The 21,653-nt window shown below is 44.7% G+C and overlaps 1 protein-coding gene across 1 annotated transcript in view; it reads right to left on the bottom strand.

The window, feature by feature from the left end:
- LOC119382577 (uncharacterized) overlaps nucleotides 1-21,653 on the bottom strand; it is a 176,100-nt gene that overhangs the window by 53,303 nt on the left and 101,144 nt on the right. The gene's annotated exons all lie outside the window — the stretch shown is intronic.

Genomic DNA, 21,653 nt, shown 5'->3' with positions numbered 1-21,653 from the left:
CCAGCTACACCGAACTTCCTGTAAACTTATCACTTGCGTCATCTTTACCTCGGCTTATGTGTTCCTACAAACTGCAGCAGAACGGAAAGAAAAAAAAGCAGCGAAAATGTAGGAAGTGTCGCTCTATCGCTAAACTGAGAAAAAAAAGACTGAAACACGTTTGACATTTTGTCTTTCCTTTCGCGCGAAACGTCCATTGCGGGAGAAGTCGGCCAGTAGCGATGACTGTTCGTCTTCGCCTACACAGCCCAGTCCCGCCATATGGTAGCCGACGACCGACGGTGTTCTTTTCTTTTGCGTTTGTGCACGCGTCGGGTGTTTCGCGCCGGATGTATAAACAGAGATAAGAAGTATGTCGGGTGCTTTCGGGAAGTACGAGTGTCCGCCCAATCGATTCACAGCTCGTCCTTAGTTAGTCCTGTTTCCGTGTGATGTCGTCTTTATCTCCCGTTTTGCCGACTTCGTTCGCCACTGAAGCGTGCAACTCGCACTTCTTCATCTTCGACTCTCCTACTCGATAAAACCGTGCAGCATTGTGTACTGTATATATATGCGCCAGCTAACTGCGAGCAAAGCTCGCCGAGCAGTTCTCATCTCCGAGTAACGTAACGTCCCTCTTCGGTACCGCATTTCCGTCGATATAATTATCCTCTGGAAACGTGATCGCCACGCAGCGGTTTAGCTGTGAGATCAGAGAACTGAGCGGCGAAAACGTTTTGCTTCGGGGAAGGAATTTTTTCCGCAAGAAAAGAGCGCATTCCGCGTAAGTGTGTCGCAATGATATCGAGACAGCCGTTACGGTCTCACAAAAGAGTGGTGGACTGGATGTTTTCTTCGCGAGAAACTGAAATGTTTCCACCGTAGAACACCGGCAGTACCCTGTACGTCCCGATTTAGGCGGACCACAATCTTTAATTGTGTGAACAGTCAAATCATATTTTTTTCTTACATTCTAGTTGATTTCAGACTATTACATTTCTAATTTCTTAATAAAAAATTAAGTTTTTCGTCAGTATAACAACATCATCGACCTTGGTTGCAGTGGTGGCCGTAGAAAAACTATAAGGGAATAAGTGCTGAGACCTGAGAAATGACGACTCAATATTGCCATTTAATGAATTGTTGGCACGTCTGCTGGTCTATGCGAAATAAATGGCATTATATATTCTCGAAATCAAATGTTTAAAGGCGTCAGCTCCAGCAAAGCGCAACATGACTTTTTGTGAGTGTACTCCATAGATTGAATACATCTAGTGCATGCTAGTGCTCAAATTGCAACGGGCCCCATAATGCATCTTCGAAGGATTGCCCTGTTATTCGATGGGAGAAAGCAATTCTGAAGAAAAGGGTTAAAGAGGACTTGTCAAACCGAGAAGCGGCTGCATCTATTACGAGAAGACGGTCCCGTCACCGGCGGTGCACCAAAGCCTTCAAAGCCTCTTGCCACACGAACCACGTTCACAACCACCTCCACCTTTTCCACCCAGACCAAACGCAGCCGTGTCTATGGACAATGACGCTTCTACCAGCAATGCAGCTGACGCTTGGCCTGAACTCCCAAAGCTGCATGCACCTGATGAGCGACATCAGACTTCGACAGAAAGGGACACTTCATCGGTACCTCATGAACTGACGGACGAAGAAAGACAAGTTGTCGGCATGGTCAACACCCTAGTGAGTGCTATTCGTGTGCTGCTGAGCAAGATGCAGACACTGATAGCTCGAAGCGTGTTGCAACTGCTGGACTCTACCGCTGTCCATTTGTATTATGCGCGTCCAACTACGGTCGCTCTTTACCATGACGTAACGGTTAAGACGAACCAATGAAAAATGCAACATGGCGCTGTTCGCGACGAGAGGCGAGGTACCGCTGCAAGCCTTCAGAAGTCTGCTGTTTGAGAACACTAGCAGCACCACCATGGCTTCACCGTCGACAAGATTTTGGTTGCATGGGACCGCGCATACGACTTGCATTAAGCAACGAATGCGCTGCTCTAGTTTCAGCAACGGGGCTGACTCACCACCTGTGATGTCAAGCGCAGAACTGCCGTTACGTCGGCTGAAACAGTGACTTTTCTCTCCTCTTCTCTAACTTTGCTTTCCCCTTCCCCAGTGCAGGGTAGCCTACCGGGCTCAGCCCTGGTTAACCTCCCTGCCTTTCTCTCATCCTTATTCTCTCTCTCTAGTGCATGCTGAGATTATAAAGGCTGATTGATTGATTGATTGATTGATTGATTGATTGATTGATTGATTGATTGATTGATTGATTGATTGATTGATTGATTGATTGATTGATTGATTGATTGATTGATTGATTGATTGATTGATTGATTTCCTGCTTAGGCCAAGCCCGCAAGAATGTTTCGTTCGTGACTTGTTTAGTCATCAAGATTTTGCACAGGACTACACATTAGCTTGGTCCCTAAATTTTCTTCAAACTTTATTTCGTTCACTATAGTCGGCGACAAGCTAAGAATAAAAAGTAAACTCTACCGCTGTCCATTTGTATTATGCGCGTCCAACTACGGTCGCTCTTTACCATGACGTAACGGTTAAGACGAACCAATGAAAAATGCAACATGGCGCTGTTCGCGACGAGAGGCGAGGTACCGCTGCACCGAGACCGAGATCCATCAATTCGAATTTCCTACGGTGTTTGTTTCTTCCAGAAGAAGCTATTTCCTACTGTTATCCGCACGTACCCAGCCTCATCCTCGCCGGTCGTAATTCGACACAGTAGAAGCTTGTGAGTGTACCGCGTTTCAAGTGCACCGAAGCGGCAGCAGCTCTTAGTGTTTTACAACGCTTTAGCGCGTTCCGTCGTTTCGGCAGCTTCAAGTTGCAACACGGCGTGTGTTCCCTCCATCGCTCGGATACACCAAGCATATTGCCTGAGGGTCACCACATCGGCGATTGTCGTCGCGTTCATTCGTGTGCAGTGAGGTGAAAGTGATGTCGGAATGTGGGCGTTTGTGTACGGTTTACCGCCCGCAAAAGCCATGGCATTAGCGTTACCGCATGTCCGTGTGTGTGTGTGTGTGTGTGTGTGTGTGTGTGTGTGTGTGTGTGTGTGTGTGTGTGTGTGTGTGTGTGTGTGTGTGTGTGTGTGTGTGTGTGTGTGTGTGTGTGTGTGTGTGTGTGTGTGTGTGTGTGTGTGTGTGTGCGTGCGTGCGTGCGTGCGTGTGCGTGTGTGTGTGTGTGTGTGTGTGTGTGTGTGTGTGTCTTCTTACAGACACACGCATACATAGAAGGTAGGGGCCCCTCTTCCAGCAAAAGTGGGCCCCCCTGCTGTAATGCCTACTGGAGCGATGCAGGTATGTAATAAGTAAATAATAAATAAACAACAAAATTGAATGTTCAAGGGTTTAAGGGGTCGTGGCAGCGCCAGTGCAAGTTGTAGAAGCAAGAAACAATACCACGTAAAGCCTTTAGTCAACGCCACTTTAGATGGGTACATCTCCTTGGCGTGAACGTAACAGCAACACATGCAATGACCCACACAGTTAAACACCATGTTCACTACACGCTTTTATTTCGTTCAAACAAAACGTCAAATGAAGCCTTGGCGTTTACCTCAAACACGATAACAGGCACGGCGACTAGAGACGCAAATGCGGTAATTACGGCAACGCAAGAGTCGAAATTCGCGAAGGCAATCTCAGACCACCTCGCCATGCTTCGCTTTGAGTAACAGTTGCCATAGTTACAGCAGACGGTAAAGGAAACTGGCGGCGAATGTTTCGTAAAGAATTATTACCTTAACTTATTAATTGTGATTAATGTAACTGTTTTGTTTTATGAAATGGTAAAAAAACGATTCCTTCATTTTAAATTTTACGTTAAATCTGGCATTCTTTGTTTTAATACCTAAATAGGTACTTCGCAGAAATATCACCTTTGAGATGTACATTACGTCTTCGTAGACTCAGAGATGACCGCGGCGGGAGGTGTGGTTTAAAGAACAGATATATTGTTAAGCTGACGCTGAACTGCGTGCCTTCACTATTTTTTTATCTAGCTTTGATTTCTTTATTTCAATACCAATGCAGTATTGCAAGATAATATTTGTATGCGTGAAAATTATTGTCATTGTTTAGGAACTACTTTGTTTGTAGCGTGTAGGCATGCAAAATATGAGCAATGCGGCCTCGTTGGTGGAGCTTATATTTATTCTTAGGCTTTCAGCGACTATACAAATGAAATTACAGCTAAAACGACATGTGCATAAGAAAGGAAACATAGATTAACAGCTGTTCAAAAGTTGCCTCTAAGAACTGTCACAACAAAAGTGCCTGTATTTTCAAGAAAGAGGGTTCTTAACCCTCTTAAGTGCATGTGAAATTATTAACCACATAACTTTACCAGAGAAACACAGAGCTCTGGCACAATGTTACGGCTTCGGGCAATAGCTGGCGCTATGTTCCAGCCCTACTAGCGCTGCGGCGCATTAAATGCAGTGAGCGTGGTCGCCTTCGTGGTAATCGCAGTACTTCCACCAATGCAGGTGATCACGCTGTGTCGTGGTGGCCACTTTCGGTCGGCTTTCGGAAGCAGCGATAAATTCCTGAGGGACAGAGAGAGGAAAATAATAAAGGAGCGCTTACTGGGTACCACTTTTCTATGTGATTAACTCTATGGTATTTTCATGACGTTGGTTCTGTCGCGGAAACCACACGCTGTCATCTCCGACAGCACGCTGCTGTCGCATCAGCTGCCACTGCAGGCCGCGCGTTAGACGGAGACACGTCAAAGCCTTGAAGTAGCCGCTCGGATGCGCTGTGAGCGGTGAGCGGAAAGAAGATCCATTGAGAGCTGCAGTTATGCTGTACCACACACGAGGGGCTCACACTTCGATGGGAGAGAAGCGCAAGAACACCCGCGTACTTAGATTCAGGCGCCCTGGGTGGTAAAAATTAATTCGGAGTCCGCAACTACGTCCTGTCTCATAATTATATCGGGGTTATGGCACGTATAAAGAAATTATTACTACACGAACAAAAGCCGTTCCGAAGAAAAAAAAGCGTTAAACAAGGAAATCCGAAGCAGCCGTTCTGTCTCGCTAGGAGCGCATGCCGACAGAAAGAGGGTATAGAACAATTAAGAGCGACTAAAGAGACCACACGTGGCTCGGAATTCATCGTTTTGTCTGCACACGTTTGCACGTGTAATCGATAAAAAAAAAGCCAAGTGCATCGTGCACTAAAGGAGTATTTTGTTATTTATCGAAATGTTCCTATTTGGAGCAAAGTGCATTCGTCGATCGTTTTCCAAAAAAAAAAAAAAACGAGCGGTTAGAATTTATTCTTAGATTTGCTTCTCGCGAGGCTATAACTCATTTTTTTCTATATTAATTAGGCACCGTCGATAAATATGTCAGAATTTAAGAACTTCATTTCAACCGTTGTACTGAATGTCAATGGTGTGAGATGACGCTCTGAGCACATTCTATAATAGTAAGTCCTCCATATTTCGTGACGATAAACATCCGTTTATTGTATGTAGTCGCGCACATCCTACCTTAATAACGCTTACTGCATGACGAAGTCAAAGCATATAAACAAATATTTTCAGCAGAATAGATGAAAGAAGAAAGGCACATATATGTTTTCGTCATTTCAGAAGGAACATTAACGTAAAAAGAGCCCGTCAAACTTGGTATAGTGCCTTGAACAAGGCGGCAATGTGTAGCAAGCAGAACTGAGCATTATGAAGTTGAATGCAATGTGGGTTTCCGTGGAGAGGAAGTTGTTCACTCGGAGCTTGAAAGGATGTGAACTATTTGAAATCATAAAATTACGAGGTCATGTCCCGAAGCAACACAGGGCATACGAGACGCCGTCATTTGAAGACGGCTGCCACAAACGAGAATTAATATGCAGCAAGGGGTCGAATTATCTGCGAAACTTGAATAAAGAGTGCTACGGAAAGATACGACTGCCGCGCGAATATTGATCCCCACACAGAAGAAAACAAGAATGGCAGAGCGCTATAGAGTGTTACAGAATACTGCACCGTACTTATTGGTGCTACAGCGCATTTTGAAGGGCACAGTTCAATGACCAGCTCACGGCGGTGCGTTCGTACACGTTGAAGGGTACTTTACACACTGTTAATGCAATTACGGGTTAGTGTCTCCGCCTAACGGCGGGGGAGAAAATTCCACTGACTAGAGCTCGTCGCGACGTACTTGCATGCTTACCTCAGAGCGCCCCACCATTCCTCGCGTGCTCGACTCTCAAATTGTTCTCTCTCTGCATTTTTTTTACGAGCAACTCGGCTCGCGTAGCGTGAGTGCCTCTCCTAGAGACGCGGCCCACCCCGTATCTGTGGCCTGCTGCGACGCAGGAACAGGCGCGAGCAGCCCAGCGATCGATGCTCTCGTAAACCATGATGGTGGCGACCTGGGTAAGGCCCTCTCATCAAAGGATTAAATCTATAGCCTCACGAATGGTCTTCAGGTGTCTCAGTTCAGTAACTGTATAAGCGGGCGTGTACGCGAGTGCGAGTTCGTTTCTATGACGTAGACGTTTCTTTCACCGAATCTTTCGTTGATGCAACCTAGAAACGGGGCGCACAGATATACATAGTAAAACCCTTTCCCCTCTCTTTCTCTCGTTATTTCCGACTGCAGCTTGGTGTGCGATAGTCGAGTGTGCGTGATTGCGTAATTTGCGGACGTCTGAATCCAATTCCCGATGCCAGACAGGACAGTTATCGAGTGCGACTCGGGTGCGAAAAGCCTGGATAGAGTTGCAGACGTGATCACGTTTACAGAAAGACCGCTCCGAAATCAAGGACTTTGGTCTGGCAGCTGTAATGGCCTAGACGTCTGCACTTAGTCACTGTCTAGTAGATTCGGCATTTGTCGCTCGCGGAATTCTTTCTTTTATCAAGCCTCTCTCTGTTTTCTTCTGTGAGCGAATCGGCGCTGAGGCATCGAGGGGTTAGAACTCACCGTGGTCCATATCATTCCTTAGTCTTTTTCGCAGAATGCAATAACTGGACACTCAGGGCGATTACGTAAATGTGATGCAGCTCCATTGGACAGGAGAGGAATGTTGAGCAGAATTATATTACTGCGAAGCTGTGTATAACTACGCCATTCGTAACTCCTTGAACAGTGACCCTCTTAACAGAAACCCTGGCAGATACTGCGCCAAAGGAATTGGGCAAATCTCACTGCTCACTCCTGGTCCAATAAAAAGTTAATTGATTAATTAGTTAGTTAACAAATGTAAACATACATTGAATAAATAATTAAAGCAAACAAGAAGCAGCAAATAAAAAACTGAGAATAACGCAAATAAATATGCGGGTCTTCTTTCAACGCAACACAATGAACAAGCTCTTAAAGTGGACAACTTCTTTTTTTGCCTAAAAATAAGAAAATTTCTGGACATAGCGAAAAGAAAAGCACTGCTGCTTGAGTGAGTGACTTAACTAACCGCGATGGAACTCGCCGGCATAGTTGCTCATGCATGTCAGACTGTGCTATGTAATTAACAATACGGGTAAATATATTGTTTACCCACTGGTGTGTCGGATGTGGAGGGAGGGGGGACACTGTCGCATGCTGCGCCGCTTCAGCCGTGATTGAGTGTGGGAAGAGCGTTTCATAGAAGCACGAATCCATCGTTATTATGTGCCCTCGCAGGCCATCATGCAAAAACAATAGGTTTTTCTTTTTCTTCCTTTTTTTTTTTTGCTGTGTTTGCCAGTCTCAATCATTACTGCGTGAATGTCTGCGTACAAGTGTTATGCGACGCTTAGCAGGATGGAAAATCCTGACACACTCTCACAGCCTGATGAATACAGTCTTTCAGGCTCGCTCAGAACAAACCCATGCAGTCGAAACAGCGCAGTGTTACCTTGTATTCTCTCGGCAGGTAAGAGCACCGTTCATCAAAATTGATTAGGTTCCTCTGCACTCGGCCTTACGAAATTGGAATAACAGTGTCGCAATGGCAACCACGTGGTCGCGGTTTCCATGCCGACTGCTGATGCCCCACCTCAGGTCGAAACCAATCGTTGCGTTACGCTAGCTTGGCCATGCACGGAAGCCTAGCCAGCGAAATTTGTTCGGTGCTAGCGTATTATTTCTAACAGCCGTGCCATGGCATACGTTGCGTGCTGAGCTCGACCTCACGTGTACGGCCCTCTCCACGACGGCCACGTTTCGCTGAGGGTAAAACAAAAGAAGGTGTTCGTGTATTTATTAGATGCAATATAACTGTTGGGGTTTTACGTCCCAAAACCACGATATAATTACGAGGGACGTCGTAGCGGAAGGCTCCGGAAATTTTGACCATCTGGTGATCTTTAACGTGCACCTAAATCTATTAGCTACAGCTGCCCATTAAGGAACACTCAGGCTCTCAAAATTGATCTAGGAACCCTCACCGCGACAGGCCTTATGTGAGTTTCGGCACGTAAAACCCAGTAATGCAGCTATATTTCAAAATTTTAGCTACATGTTTGGCTTACAAATTAAGATGAGAGGCTATTTTTTTTAATTTAAATATGAGTATCGCCTGGCAGTCGGTAGTTTACAAGCAGAAAATTGGCACAGTTTTACATTTCGTCTATGTACTCAAAAGCCCCTTAGCTGGAAAAAAATGTTCGATCTATCTGCGACACTTTTCTAAAACAATTCTCGAGGTTTTATTCAGATATTGTCACTTACACAATACACAATGGTTCCTGGGTTTTTTTCTTTCTCTCTCTCTCTCTCTCTCTTTGCCACTGACGTGTTCTCTCTTTGTCCACGAGACCTCTAGTAAAAATGCAACGTCAAGTACTTGCGTCTGAACTCAGGCATACAAGATGTCTCCTACATTCGCCTTTCCCTACTTGTTTACGCTGCAATTAGGACGAAGCTGACAAACATACCCGACAAAGAAGGAGAGCCATACAATGTGTTATGTGAGCAACGCCATCCGCCGATGATACACAAGATAAACAAACGAACGCTTTCTGCCACTCCAAAGGAAACGAGTGTTTCATTAAGGAAGCATTTTACGTTCCTGCAGACAGCTCGATATTGTTATTTCAATAACGATATAACGAAAGTAAAGAGAGCAGCAGTTATGGAAAGGAAAACTACTGTGAAAGAAGAGGCATGCTTTCGCATTCGTTGTAACTGGGCGCATTTACCTGCTACTGCCACTGCCATCCCAACGCATTTATCTACACTCGGTGGTCACTTTCCATATGTCTCCGACGTATCCATTCCTTTGACCTTCTATCGTGTTTTTTGTATCTTTTTACGTCCTTTTTAAATATCCTTTCGTGCGCGAATGTATGTCTGTATGTGCGTGTGTATGTGTATTACGCGTATGTGTGCATACGTATAGATGTGTGTGCGCGTTCGCGTACTACCTGCTACGTGCTTCCTGTGTTGAGTATGTGCGCGACTGTTATGCATGGGCATGCGTTAATGTCATTAAAACGCGTGAGTGCGGAACAGTGATTCGTGCGTGCGTTAGGAAAAATGACCGCCCCACGCCAACTTATCAAAAATGTTTTTCTGACAGCGTTGCGCAGCTTTCTCCAATCCATTATTGTTAGGCAGCCGTGCCGCGATGCCTCTGCACCTTCCAGAAATGCCAAGTCATTCGCCAAGACTAATGATTCATTTGCGAAAGCTGGAGGCCTCACGCGTTTGGAGTTTCTACCTGTCATTCGTCTTCTTCTATTTTTTTAGTTCCTTCCCGCCACATATATTTTACTTGCACTACACCAACTTTGCCGTAGGCGTGGAAATCGAAATGTTCAGCTGGCAGAGCAAGAAAGCTCAGGCGCAAACCTGATGTTCACATCCTGCGCGAAAGTTACGAGAAAAATAGAAACATTCTGGTGGCGACCCTAGGCTGGAGGGCACTTTGGTGTCCAGTAGTGGTACTCGCTCGTCGGCGATCATGTGCCCTTTCCTCGGGATAACTTTGTGTTTGACGCGCTACCGAAGCTGATCTCAGAGGCCACGTAGTAAGAGGCACGCGGTTGAAACCTGTTCCGCCAGGTACCGCAACGATCCCAGCTACTCGCAATCTTACAAAGAAGTGCTCCCCCTTTCCCACTCCCATTTATTATCAGTAAAGTTTATTCCTCCTCCTCCTTACAACGAACTCAATGAAATGGGTATCACTGATTATCCTGACTGTTAATTGGCCCTTAACTTAAGTGAAGCTATACTCCCATATCATTTGTATCCAACTTGAACCAGAACCATCGGTTTCCATTTCTTAGAAGACTGTTTTTGAACATTCGGAAAAGCGGAAATAAGTGGTCGACCGGAAGTTCTTGGAAGGGAAACAAGAGCGTCACTCGGTGCTCGTGCCCATGGAGTTTCCTAAAAATGCACTAGAGCAGTGGTTCTCAGCCATGGATGTTTCGGGGACCCCTTGTGGGCCCCCAAAGTTTTGCAGTCTGCAGCAACATTCGAAGAGCTATGTTTGCTCTCCAAATATTCAAGCCTAGAAAAAGTATGCTCGCGTGCATATCTCGTAGAAAACTGCAGCAAAAGCTTTACAGCTATCTCATGGAGAAGGGAAAACAGGTCAGCTCCGCCGCAATGCAAAACTGTTAAGCGGCGAAGCGTACCAAATATTTGAGGAGCCGCTGTCATGGTCTTTTCTAATTTTTGCTCATTCTTGTAGTTTTTTTTTTTTAGGATTGGTTTTGCGGACCCCCAAAAATGGCTTCGCAGACCCTATGGGGTCCGCGGAGCCCCATCTAAGAACCACTGCACTAGAGGAAAATCTGGCGCTAGTGTCTATGGGTGCTGCAACGCATGGCTTCTAGTTCACTGTAGCATGGCACTTCAGCCAGCATGGGAATGATGGGTAGTACATGGATTTGACTAAATTTCGTTCTTTCGGCTCCGTGTAGCTCCGCGTGGCCTGCAGCCGCTTTTTCGCAATACAAAGCTCAACAAACGTTCAGCAGTTCTACTTCATCACATCGACTCTTTTAGGCTGACGAACATAAATAAGCTCACGAGGTTCGCAACCGATCCATTCTTTTATCTGACACAAAAGCCGCAACACAACAATAAACAAAGCCTCAAGTGCCTTCGAAGCCGCCAGCACGAAGATTAAGCAAATCCACATGTTCTACCCATCATTCCCATGGTGGCTGAACGATCGCAGCGCCAGGGTTCCCTTTAGTAAACATTGTAGGAAAGTCTATGCTGGTGCACGGCCGAACTGGAGATGCGCGTGGGCAACTCCCGCGCGCTTCTCCAGTCCGGCCGTGGCTGGTGCCACTAATATTTCAACTGAGCAATGGCGAAACTTTCCAGTAATATCATGTGTCAGTTCTCGGGCGGCCGGCAGAAGGACGCTGATGAGACGCTACCGACGCGATTGGGCGTGGGTCGCCGGGACTGAGGACTAACCCACGATACAACATCGTGGATGCGGCCGAGCGATACTGCTCCACAGTTGAACACCACTCTCTACGTGTACGGGCTAGGTGGGAAAAGTTAAGTACAATAATATGTGTGGCGGGAAGGAGCAGATGAAACAGAAGAAAGTAAGGCATATGCACACAATCCAGGTCATGTTTGGCGCAAGAAGACGATAAAGTAGAATCACAGTAACAAGAAACCTTAAGTAACATCCACCTTAGTTACGTACAACGCAGATAACTTCCCTTTCAACCGATACCACGAGGAGATATCACAGATAACATATATTAATTAGTACGTGGGTGGATTTCACGAGCGTGCGCTCTGAAAAGAGTAAGTGATGCGTACGAGCGCATCATTTTTTTTCCTTCAGGCTAAGTTTACTAGCAGCCCTCCAAGACTGGTTGTTATTGTTAAGTAGATGTGGACCTGTATATAATTGTCATGCATTCATGAATTCCTCGAATTTCTGCCACCGACACTCGAGCAGTGTTTGACTGTTCTCAGTCTAGTGTTCACTCCCCTTTTCTTTAGTATCCTTAAAATCAGAGGGTTCGTTTATTTGACCTCATTCGCATTTTAACGGATACCGTCTCAGGTTAGCATAGTATGTTCAATCATTTCTGCGCTTTTTCCACCACCAATGTTTGTATACTCGGCGACGGCACATAAATAGGCGTCCGACAGCCACTTGGAGTTCGTGCGCAACAGCTTCGTTTCGTTCGACCAACTGCTTTTCTTCTATTCGTTTGGGCGCTGCATGGTCCAATAAACGGAGCCGACTTTCCGACCAGTTTCGATTCTCACTGTAGACACTTCATAACAAACTCAGAAGGACCTGTGACAAAGGTAGAGCTTTCTTTCTGGCGTAATCGCATGTCCGGCGGTATTATGAAATCATGGTCTATATGAAACAAAACATCTGCTCTTTCGCGGTACTATAATTACCTCTCGCTTACTACATATACACTAAACGCACTACAGTAACGACGATGGGAGTCGTCTGTTATTAGTTCTTTAGACTAGACCGGATCAAATACATGATTCAATCGTTTTAAAAGGAAGTGGCTATCAGCTTTAAAGCGGAGTAATAAAACCGAGTGCGCCGAAAACCATTAAAGTTTGTTTCCTCTTTTTCCTTCTCGCACAATCCTAATCGTAGGATGGCGTGCTTGCTACTTGAAAATTTACGTGCGAAGTCCGAATAAGAAATTTACGGTTCTCTTTTATTTCTTGATCATTTTTTCAAGGCCAACGAAAGAGAGAACAATCTGTTTTATGTTTTCCTTTTTCTTTTTCGTATTTTTTTATTGCGGGGCGGGGGGCGGGGGGCGGGGTGCTAGAATACGGAAGGGGAGTTATACTGCCTTTCTGTCAGACAACCTAGCTTGCCAGTGACAAGCTGCCGTCATATCGTGTGCACCCTTCTGCATGTAGCACGTCCTTGTTGTTTCTTTGCCTCGTTCTTCCAATCATACATTCTCGGGGAAAGTGACGGCCCGTCTTTTTTACGCCGCGTTCTGGTGATATTCTTTTCTCTCTTTTCCAATCCCGAACCACCCCACGCGTTATTTCCTATATGCTGTCGGTTCTCGTGTTCCTCGAAAACATGGCCCCATCTTCGTAGGCAATCACTTCTTCTCAGAACCTCTATCTCGTATATGGGAGCGAAGAGAGTCATTTCCTTATTCGCAGTTCGGCGTTACGCCGGGCTCTTCCACAGGCTCTTTTTTTTTTTTTTTTTGCATCGGTGAAGCAACTCTGCCACAGAAAAACGGATACCGGAAATGAGATAAAAACGAAATATGGTTTCCTGTGTAAAATAGAAGGGGCGAGATTACTGTCCTGAAGTGCGAACCTTCGTCCACACTTTTTCTTCGAACCACTTCTACAACTCTAAATCAGAGACGCGTACCAAGCTGAAATGAAAACTGGCCCGAACGTGTCAAACTTAAACGTTAATGCTGACGAGCGAGAGTGAAGGAAGAATGAGATTAATATGAAATATGGAAATTGGGAAGCTCGAAACGTGATACCATTGAAAATCTTTTTTGCCCCTAACGAAGCGTGATATTACTGAAATATAGGATGACAGACAGCAGATATGGTTAAAGAAAAATGTTAACCTTTAGTTCTCAAAGACCACAGAGATTTCAGATGGCGAACACCTGCGACCGGCTGTCGTCGTCGCTAAACTCCAAGTGAAACTTCACGAAGCTTCTTTTTTTCTTCTTCTAACAGGAGTAATGTCTTGGCTAGAACAAGATCTATCGTAACGCGAAAGCCTTAGAGTGCAGGAGGCTGGCAGGGACACACGCACACACACGCATACTTGGAGCGTTGGCCAGCGCATACGAACATTTACGACTATTTGTGTGGCGCACTTTTCTTGAAGTGTGCCTTTAGCAATTTAATCTTTTACCTGAACCGTGCTTTGGATCAGGGCCGCTCGATAAAGAAAGCGTTTTTGTTCGAGCGACCGCGTTTTTATGCTAGGCCTTCGGCTCCTTTCGCAGCACTTGCACGTGCGAGATTGGTTCCGTGGCTTTCGCTGAGGTAGCGTAAGACGCGCACTGCTACATGGAAAGGCCCAAACCACCAAATAACGGTTTACACTGCTGCACAATAACTAAAGAACGACAGTAGGGCAGGGAAAAAAAAGAAAATGCAAATTGTGAGCCACTTAACTTTGTGAACGTGGATGACCAGCGAAGCTGCTTAGCACATGGTACATGGTGGCACGTAATTTCGAACCATTGCCGATCGCACACCCTGCTACTGAATCCGAAATGTCTGTACAGAAAGTCCCTTTTGAACTTAGTGTATGCCCTTTTAATCTTTTCCACTCGAGTAGCATGATAACTGCGTCCTTTTGCCGCATTCTGCCTATTTCGACACGCGTCGTCTTACCTGGCTTGCCGCATGCGCTTAGCGTTTCGTACACGATCGTAACTGGTGTTTGTCGCCCGTGTGTTCTCTTGTCTATTTTTATATGACTGGTGGTGAGTTGTGGGGTTTGCCCAGTTTGCGAGGCTCATACAGTTGTCCTTTTTTTTCTTCTTTAGACGAAGGAAAATTACACGGGCTAGCCATACATACCTTCGCTGTAATATGGTCGTTAATACTGATAACCACCACTCGTGCAAATGTTAAAATAGCAATATATTGATTTATTCTCAACGCTCGTCAACGAATTATCATTCCATATTAGCAACCCCCGAAGGAAAGGTGGACGAAAACGTGGCATCCGAAAATACGCCGCCATTATTCAATTCTCATTTTAACCGTATAATCACTAAGTATAATTTTTAATTTTAATCACTTAAGTATAATCTTAGGCGACGTTAAATATACTAAAGAATTACAAAAATTGCAAAAAAAAAAATAAGGCTGCTTCGCACTAATGGTGCCAAGCCTGACGGAAGAGTGGAGCTGGGTGGCCTTCCTTGTTTCTCTTTATTTTGTCTCTTTCTTTCTCTCTCTTTCTTGTATCTCTTTTTTGTATCTGTTTCTTTCTGTTTCTTCCTTTCTCTCACTGTGTGTTTCTTTCTCTTTGTTTTTTTTTTCTTTTTCCCTCTTTCTTTCTATTTCTATCTTGCTCTCCCTTTTTTCATATCATTTTTGTGTCCGCTTCTCTCTTTCTCTTTCTTTCTGTGTCTATGTCTTTCTCTGTCTTTATATCCTTTTATGTCCCTATTCCCTCTATTTCTATCTATTTTTCTCTTTCTCCAATTTTCTATTTCTCTTTTCTGTCTCTCTCTCACGTGCTCCACTTCGCCGAGCAGAGTTTTTGTTTGACGCACGCACCTGCTGTACTCGGTAGTGGGGCTTGCCCGATTCCTCTGGCTCATACCGGCCCGAGGTTTTTTGTTCGCGTTGGACAGATTAGGGCCGGTTTAAACAGCTCCGCTATTAAAACAAACATCTGCGCGTGGCGCGTGCGTATAGGCTTGACCTCTTGACCGCAAACAAAAGACGAGGACAGTGAAAGGGACGACAACACGGGCGGCAACATTACCGCCCGTGTTGTCGTTCGTTTCACTGTCCTCGCTTTTCGTTAGCGGTCAAGATGCCAAGCAGTAAACACCAACGAGGCCAGACTCAAGTTCTTCTGACGCGTGCGTTTATGTCACATATATAAAGTTGGCTGACCGCGATGTCTGAAGGAGGAGGGGCTGAAACTTTATTATCAGAATCTATAAATGTGTATGCCGCGAGCATCCAGCAGGTACGCTGTGGCGGAATCAGTTCGGAAGAATAAGTACGCATTCCCGGTGTTCGGTAAAATGTGACATGTCTACGGTTCCTTGTCTTACCACGTCTTATTAAAATACAGATCAATCTTTTTTTTTCGCGTGCTCGCCATGGCAGCGGAATGTACAGATGGAATCTTGCCACTGTGATTTGCTGTAACTGCGCAATGTGATTGATTGATTGATTGATTGATTGATTGATTGATTGATTGATTGATTGATTGATTGATTGATTGATTGATTGATTGATTGATTGATTGATTGATTGATTGATTGATTGATTGATTCGGTAATATAATGCGCTCAGTATCAGGGCTAAGCTAAAGGAACTTTCTTTTTAGTGGTCGGCAGTTCGCATTATACGAGCATGTGCTGGGCAGTATCGAAGATACATGTATCTTCGATACTATCTTAGATACTCTTTGTGCATCTTGTATCTGTATCGCGATACGTCTCGCAAAACAAGTATCTGTATCTGTATTTCCAATACATTGAAGAATGTATCGTGTATCTTAAGATACAAGATACTGCGGTCGCACCACCACCATGCGAAGCAATAAACGCTGGCCGAGCTCCGCTTCTCAAGCTGATACTGCTGCCACTAAGTCACCAGAATAAAACTAAAGGCAGTGAGATTATTTTATCTTTCGGCAAGAGTTTTCCAGCGAGGATAGGTGATAACCTCTGAGCGTCCCTATATATTGGTTGAGCAGAGTTACGAGATGGCGCTCGCGTCGTCTCGACAGACAGGCACGCGATCGTCTGCGCCCAGCGGAATTTTTGTTTAATCGTTTACTTTATTTTTTTTATGTTTTGTAAGTGCCATGACACTTGGCACTTAGCTACTCTCCTGTGCCGCGTACTAGAATGCGTGCGGCGTCTTTCGCACACATCCTGATGCCGCTGTAAAGTCATTATCGAAGTTCCTCTTGTGTGGTGCTTCGTTACGAAGTCAAGAATGCAAGAATGGCGGGTTGCTTTGCTTGTCGTGGCTTTCACACATCGGCGATTTGAAGGATGTCGTGGATGTAAGTTTGCGTTACATGCAATGAGATTGACTTATATGCAAATAAGGTTCTAACAGCTATAGCGCCAAAGGTACTCATGCTGGATTTAACAGAATAAGCATTCAACTAACAGACGCTATCTTGTCCTACGTCTGTTTTTCTTTTATTCAAAGAGTTTTAAAATCGTAATTTGATTGTTAGCAGAAGTTCTTTCTTAGTTGTGCTTCTTTTCCATCCCATACATTACCTACGTCTCTATATTGTTTTTTTTTTTTGTGCCGGTTTGCTTAGTGCAATATGCCTTTAACGTGCTGCCAAGGTAAGCTCTCTGCTTCATTCCTAGTTTTAACTGTCTGCATCATTTCTGCTACTGTTCTTCAATGAAGGAAAGAAATAGAAATTTTAAGGGCTCGTTTTTCTTTGTTATACACAATATTAATGAGCACTAACAGACAATAATGCCAAGGAAAGTATAGGGGACGTTATTAGTAGTAAATGTAAGGTAAATGTGAAGAAAGAAAAGTGAACGAAAAGATAGCTTGCCGCGGGCAGGGACCGAACCTGTGGCCTTCGAACAACTCGTCCGATGCTCTACCAACTGAGCTACCACGGCGGCCATCCCCCCGTCCACTTTATGGGGTATATATGTGTGTTTAAACGTGGGAGCGTCAGTCAGCGCCACCAGTAGCCATGACGGCAAGTGTGGAACACTCTTTTTCCGCCTGTTGGCGTCACGTAGCACGTGAACTTATTACGAGCTGGCAGCTGAACAGTAATTTACTGTTATGTACTGTTATGAATTTACTGTTATGTAAAGGTGATGTTGAGAACAAATATATAATAATCTGGGCGCGCCTGAAGTATACAATAACGATAATTCTGCTTACTGCTACGTAAAATAGCGAAATTGAGTTTGCATTATAATAACGTAAATTATTCGACGCCTTCTTAAATACGTTCGCAAAGGTATTAGAAAAAACACTGTTATAACAAATGCTCCGTTTTTCTCATGAGCGTCCCAAAGAGTCGTTTTACGTATGTCATTTTCCATGGGCACTGAATTTAATTGTAGCTATTAGTGGTTACCCTCCACGGTGGTCCAGTGTTTATGGCGCTTGACTACTGGCCCGAAGGTCGCAGTAGCCGGATTTCGATGGAGGGAAAGTGGTAGAGGCCCGTGTGCTTATGTGTATAGGTTTTAGAACCCCAGGTGGTCAAAGTTTCCGGAGCCCTCCATGCGGCGTCTTTCATGATCATATTGTGGTTTTTCGACGTAGAACGCAACAAATAATATTAGCTCTTGGGGGTGCTTCCTCTATCGTGTTTCTATACTTATTCGCTGTGTTTGATACGGAACCGCTTTTCCATTTTATACTTAGATATATTTGTTTTCTTTGCTTAGGTTCCCTGAATTCTTTTACTGTTGCTAATCATCCGGTTATCGGATCTATAAGTGGCAATAGTGTGGATAGCGGCGATGTCCTGCAGCGCTTTGCGCAACTGTACAATACATCTGAAACGTTTCTCGACTGCACATGTTCTTGGTGACGTACACCTGTCCGGTGATCCCTTATTGCGAAAACCGTAATATGTTTACCAGCAAGGTAGAACTCCACATCGGTATTTGCACCATCGTGCGGAGGCTTCTTATTGAAGTTCATAAGGTTAGTTGATAACCCGCTCGCTGGTCAGCAAGCAGAGCAGCGACTCCCATCCATTACAAAAGCTACAAGCAAGGACCGCTATCAGCGAAATGTATAAAGAGCTATCATGTTAAGCAGCTAAAAGAACGCCAATAAGTTGTTTCGGAATGACAGAGATATCCTGAACAAGAAGTACAAAACTTTTGAGATAATAACAGAATTTTCATTCAAGTGAAACACAATTGATCGCAGTTAATAAATTTTCAAGCGAACATTTATGTGCATATGCGTTTAATTCTGCATTATATAGATATATATTAACAAATTTGAGAATGTATCGAAGTATCTTAAGATACAATTGGAATGTATCGTATCGGATACAATCAGTGTTGCAGTATCTTGTATCTGTATCTCAAATACTTCTTGCCTGAGTATCTTGTATCGTATCGCGATACAATTTCAAAGTATCTTTGCCCAGCCCTGATACGAGCACATGGACTCCAAGACGAAGTAATTCCAAAAGAAAGTGACGCAGCGCTGCAAACGAAGGAAGCCAAGGCAAATGACAAATAGCATCTATATAAAAAACGAAACACGCACTAACTGTTTATCTATAGCACTTCCAGCGTGCGATACATTCTTTTCTTTCTTGCCCTTGTCAGTTTGCCTGTGCTTTCATTTTTCCGTAACAGTTCGACAACACGGATTTGTCTACATGAGAACAACAGCTGCGCAAGTCTCGCGCTTCTGGTGCTCGATTTCATGGCTTGGGTATCGTGCTGAGTTCAGGCTACATCTTACCTCGCTTTTATTTTCCGTAAATGAAACACAAACAAAAGTTACAACAGCTGTGCAACTGGCAAAGTTTTGCAACAACTTCCATTCTAGTTCTCTCAAGGACGCCATCTGGGAAATATAAATGCGTTCAGCTTGTACTGATGCGACCGCCGAGTAAAAACGCGGCTACTGAGACAAGTGCACTTTTTTTTTTTTTTGTTCAATGCCGTAATCTCCGAAAGTAAAGATGATAATAAAGCCAAGCCAAGCTGAGTACTGGTATACGTACTGCGACCGTACTGAAGAGTAACAGCTTTGGAGAATGTGTTGTACTTACTTTGCTGTATCCAACGAATCTCTTCATTTGCATAATGGTATATTCTTTCATCACCTTTGCTGCAAAGTAAACAATATAAAGGAAAGGAAAGCTAGATAACGGTGACGTTCTCTAGCTGCTTCTGTTGAAATCAAACGCTGCACATTAGTCTGATATCATAAGAGAGAAAACGCTAGCAGTCTAAGCTTCTAAAATATTTCTTTTCTTCTTCTTTCCCAAACGCGAAATAATTCTCATTTAGTAAACGCAAGGAACAAGGCAAACGATCGGAAAACTTGGACATCGCGCTTTGGCAAGGGTGAAGCATTGCGGGAAATATCTGGAAGGATATGCGAAACTTTAAGATGTTGTGAAACTCACTCACTCACTCACTCACTCACTCACTCACTCACTCACTCACTCACTCACTCACTCACTCACTCACTCACTCACTCACTCACTCACTCACTCACTCACTCACTCACTCACTCACTCACTCACTCACTCACTCACTCACTCACTCACTCACTCACTCACTCACTCACTCACTCACTCACTCACTCACTCACTCACTCACTCACTCACTCGAACGTTTACTCACCGGTTAACCTTCTTTCGTTCCGCGCCTCATTTCTCTAACGTCTAAAACAATCATTCAAACTATCCAGTGCGATCACCTACGTTGCGCCTGTATCGGGAAGATCATGCTACAAATACGATTTTGATTATTCTGCCATCTGGTGTTAAGGGTTAGTAAAGCTAAGGGCGACTTCGAGCTGTCTCCGCAACGGTAACCTCTCTGCCTTTCATGCATCCTATCTCTCTCTCTTTATTCGAGGAAACCCCGTCTCATATGACCAAAAATATTCGCCTTATGTACAGAGTACAAGACATTCTGAAATTGGTGCTAGTCACGCTACGCCCCGTGGGCTTCTATCGCACACAATACCACCTTGTTTACAATCTCTCACTCGAAAGGAGTCAAGATAGCTCAAAACCGACGGTAAGGAGCTTTCAAACGTGTAACCTTTAGTTTTGTTGCGCCATCTAGGGAACGTTGGAAGCTTCGGTTAAGTGCCTACTAAAAATACAAACAAGGGATCGGGCTCGAGGAACGTGCGGTATCGAAATGCTTTGTGTTCACCTCGAGTCTTCGGATCGTATAAGGAAGTTCTTTGTGAACGCAGTGCCTCTAGAGACGCCCCCGCGCGAGCTCTCTCAAGCGGCAGAATCTGGAAGTTTCCACTGCATTTTTGAGAAAGACGAGGATTAAGTTCTTATAAAGTGCAGAAGAATCCAGGACAAGAATTGTTTGCGTCCGGCGAATTTTACACCTACGTGCGACATGCGTTGCTTCACCCGTATGGCTCAAGAGAGGAAAAAGAGTAAGATATCCGAAGTAGAGAGCGGCATTTTTTCGCTCGGTAACATACCCGAGAAAGGTGCACCGGTATTCGTATATCAAAGAATGTACTCGTCTCTGGAGCTATAGCGAGTGCATCATTGAGCAGAAATGTTTATAGAAAGAGAGAGAGAAGAACTGTAGGAGAGGTAGGGTGGTTAACTATACTATGCGTCCAGTTTGCTGCCCTACACATAGGGAGGGGGAATAAGGGAGTAAAAGCGAGAGAAGAGAAGGATAGACACATTTCACATTACACCCACAGTGCCGAGTTTCACAGGTGGTCGCTCAATGAAGTTGCTTTCAAGTACCGCAGGAGGGCTCGTGTAGCTTTCTGGGCTGATGTGCTGCACGACCAGGCTCCTAAGATCTTTCGTTTAATAAAGGGCCGATCATCGAGTCTATTCAAGGCACACTGGAGAGTCCGGCGATCTTCAAACTCATTCAGCCATCGCATTGGCATGGCAGGTTCATCTATGTGCTAAAGCCGTAACTGTGTAGAGACTATTGAACATCTTTTGTGCCACTGTCCCCAATTTGAAGAAATGTTTGTAAGTAACTATTCCGCCTATTGGCCGATTGCGAGAAGGATTCGGAAGCGATGTAAAACGAAAAGAGGAAAGCCAAGCGCGGTCAGTGAGGCGCACGTTCTGTTTAATGCCCTGCACTGGTGCAGCAAACTGAACGTGGGCTGCTACTCAGGTTATCGGTGGAAGAAGTCGGTAGTTCACAAATCAGTTGTTCAATGAATGTGAAAACTTAACTTGGCGCGAACCTCGGAGGAGTTTATGTAACTACAGAACACATTGATTCAATAAGCAACATAAAAGAAATGGCGTGTTCCATAA

The sequence above is a fragment of the Rhipicephalus sanguineus genome, chromosome 2 (assembly GCF_013339695.2).
Source record: "Rhipicephalus sanguineus isolate Rsan-2018 chromosome 2, BIME_Rsan_1.4, whole genome shotgun sequence".
In the NCBI taxonomy this organism is placed as follows: Eukaryota; Metazoa; Arthropoda; class Arachnida; order Ixodida; family Ixodidae; genus Rhipicephalus; species Rhipicephalus sanguineus.
Note: the sequence above shows the minus strand (reverse complement) of the source record. Positions and strands in the feature narration are given on the sequence as shown.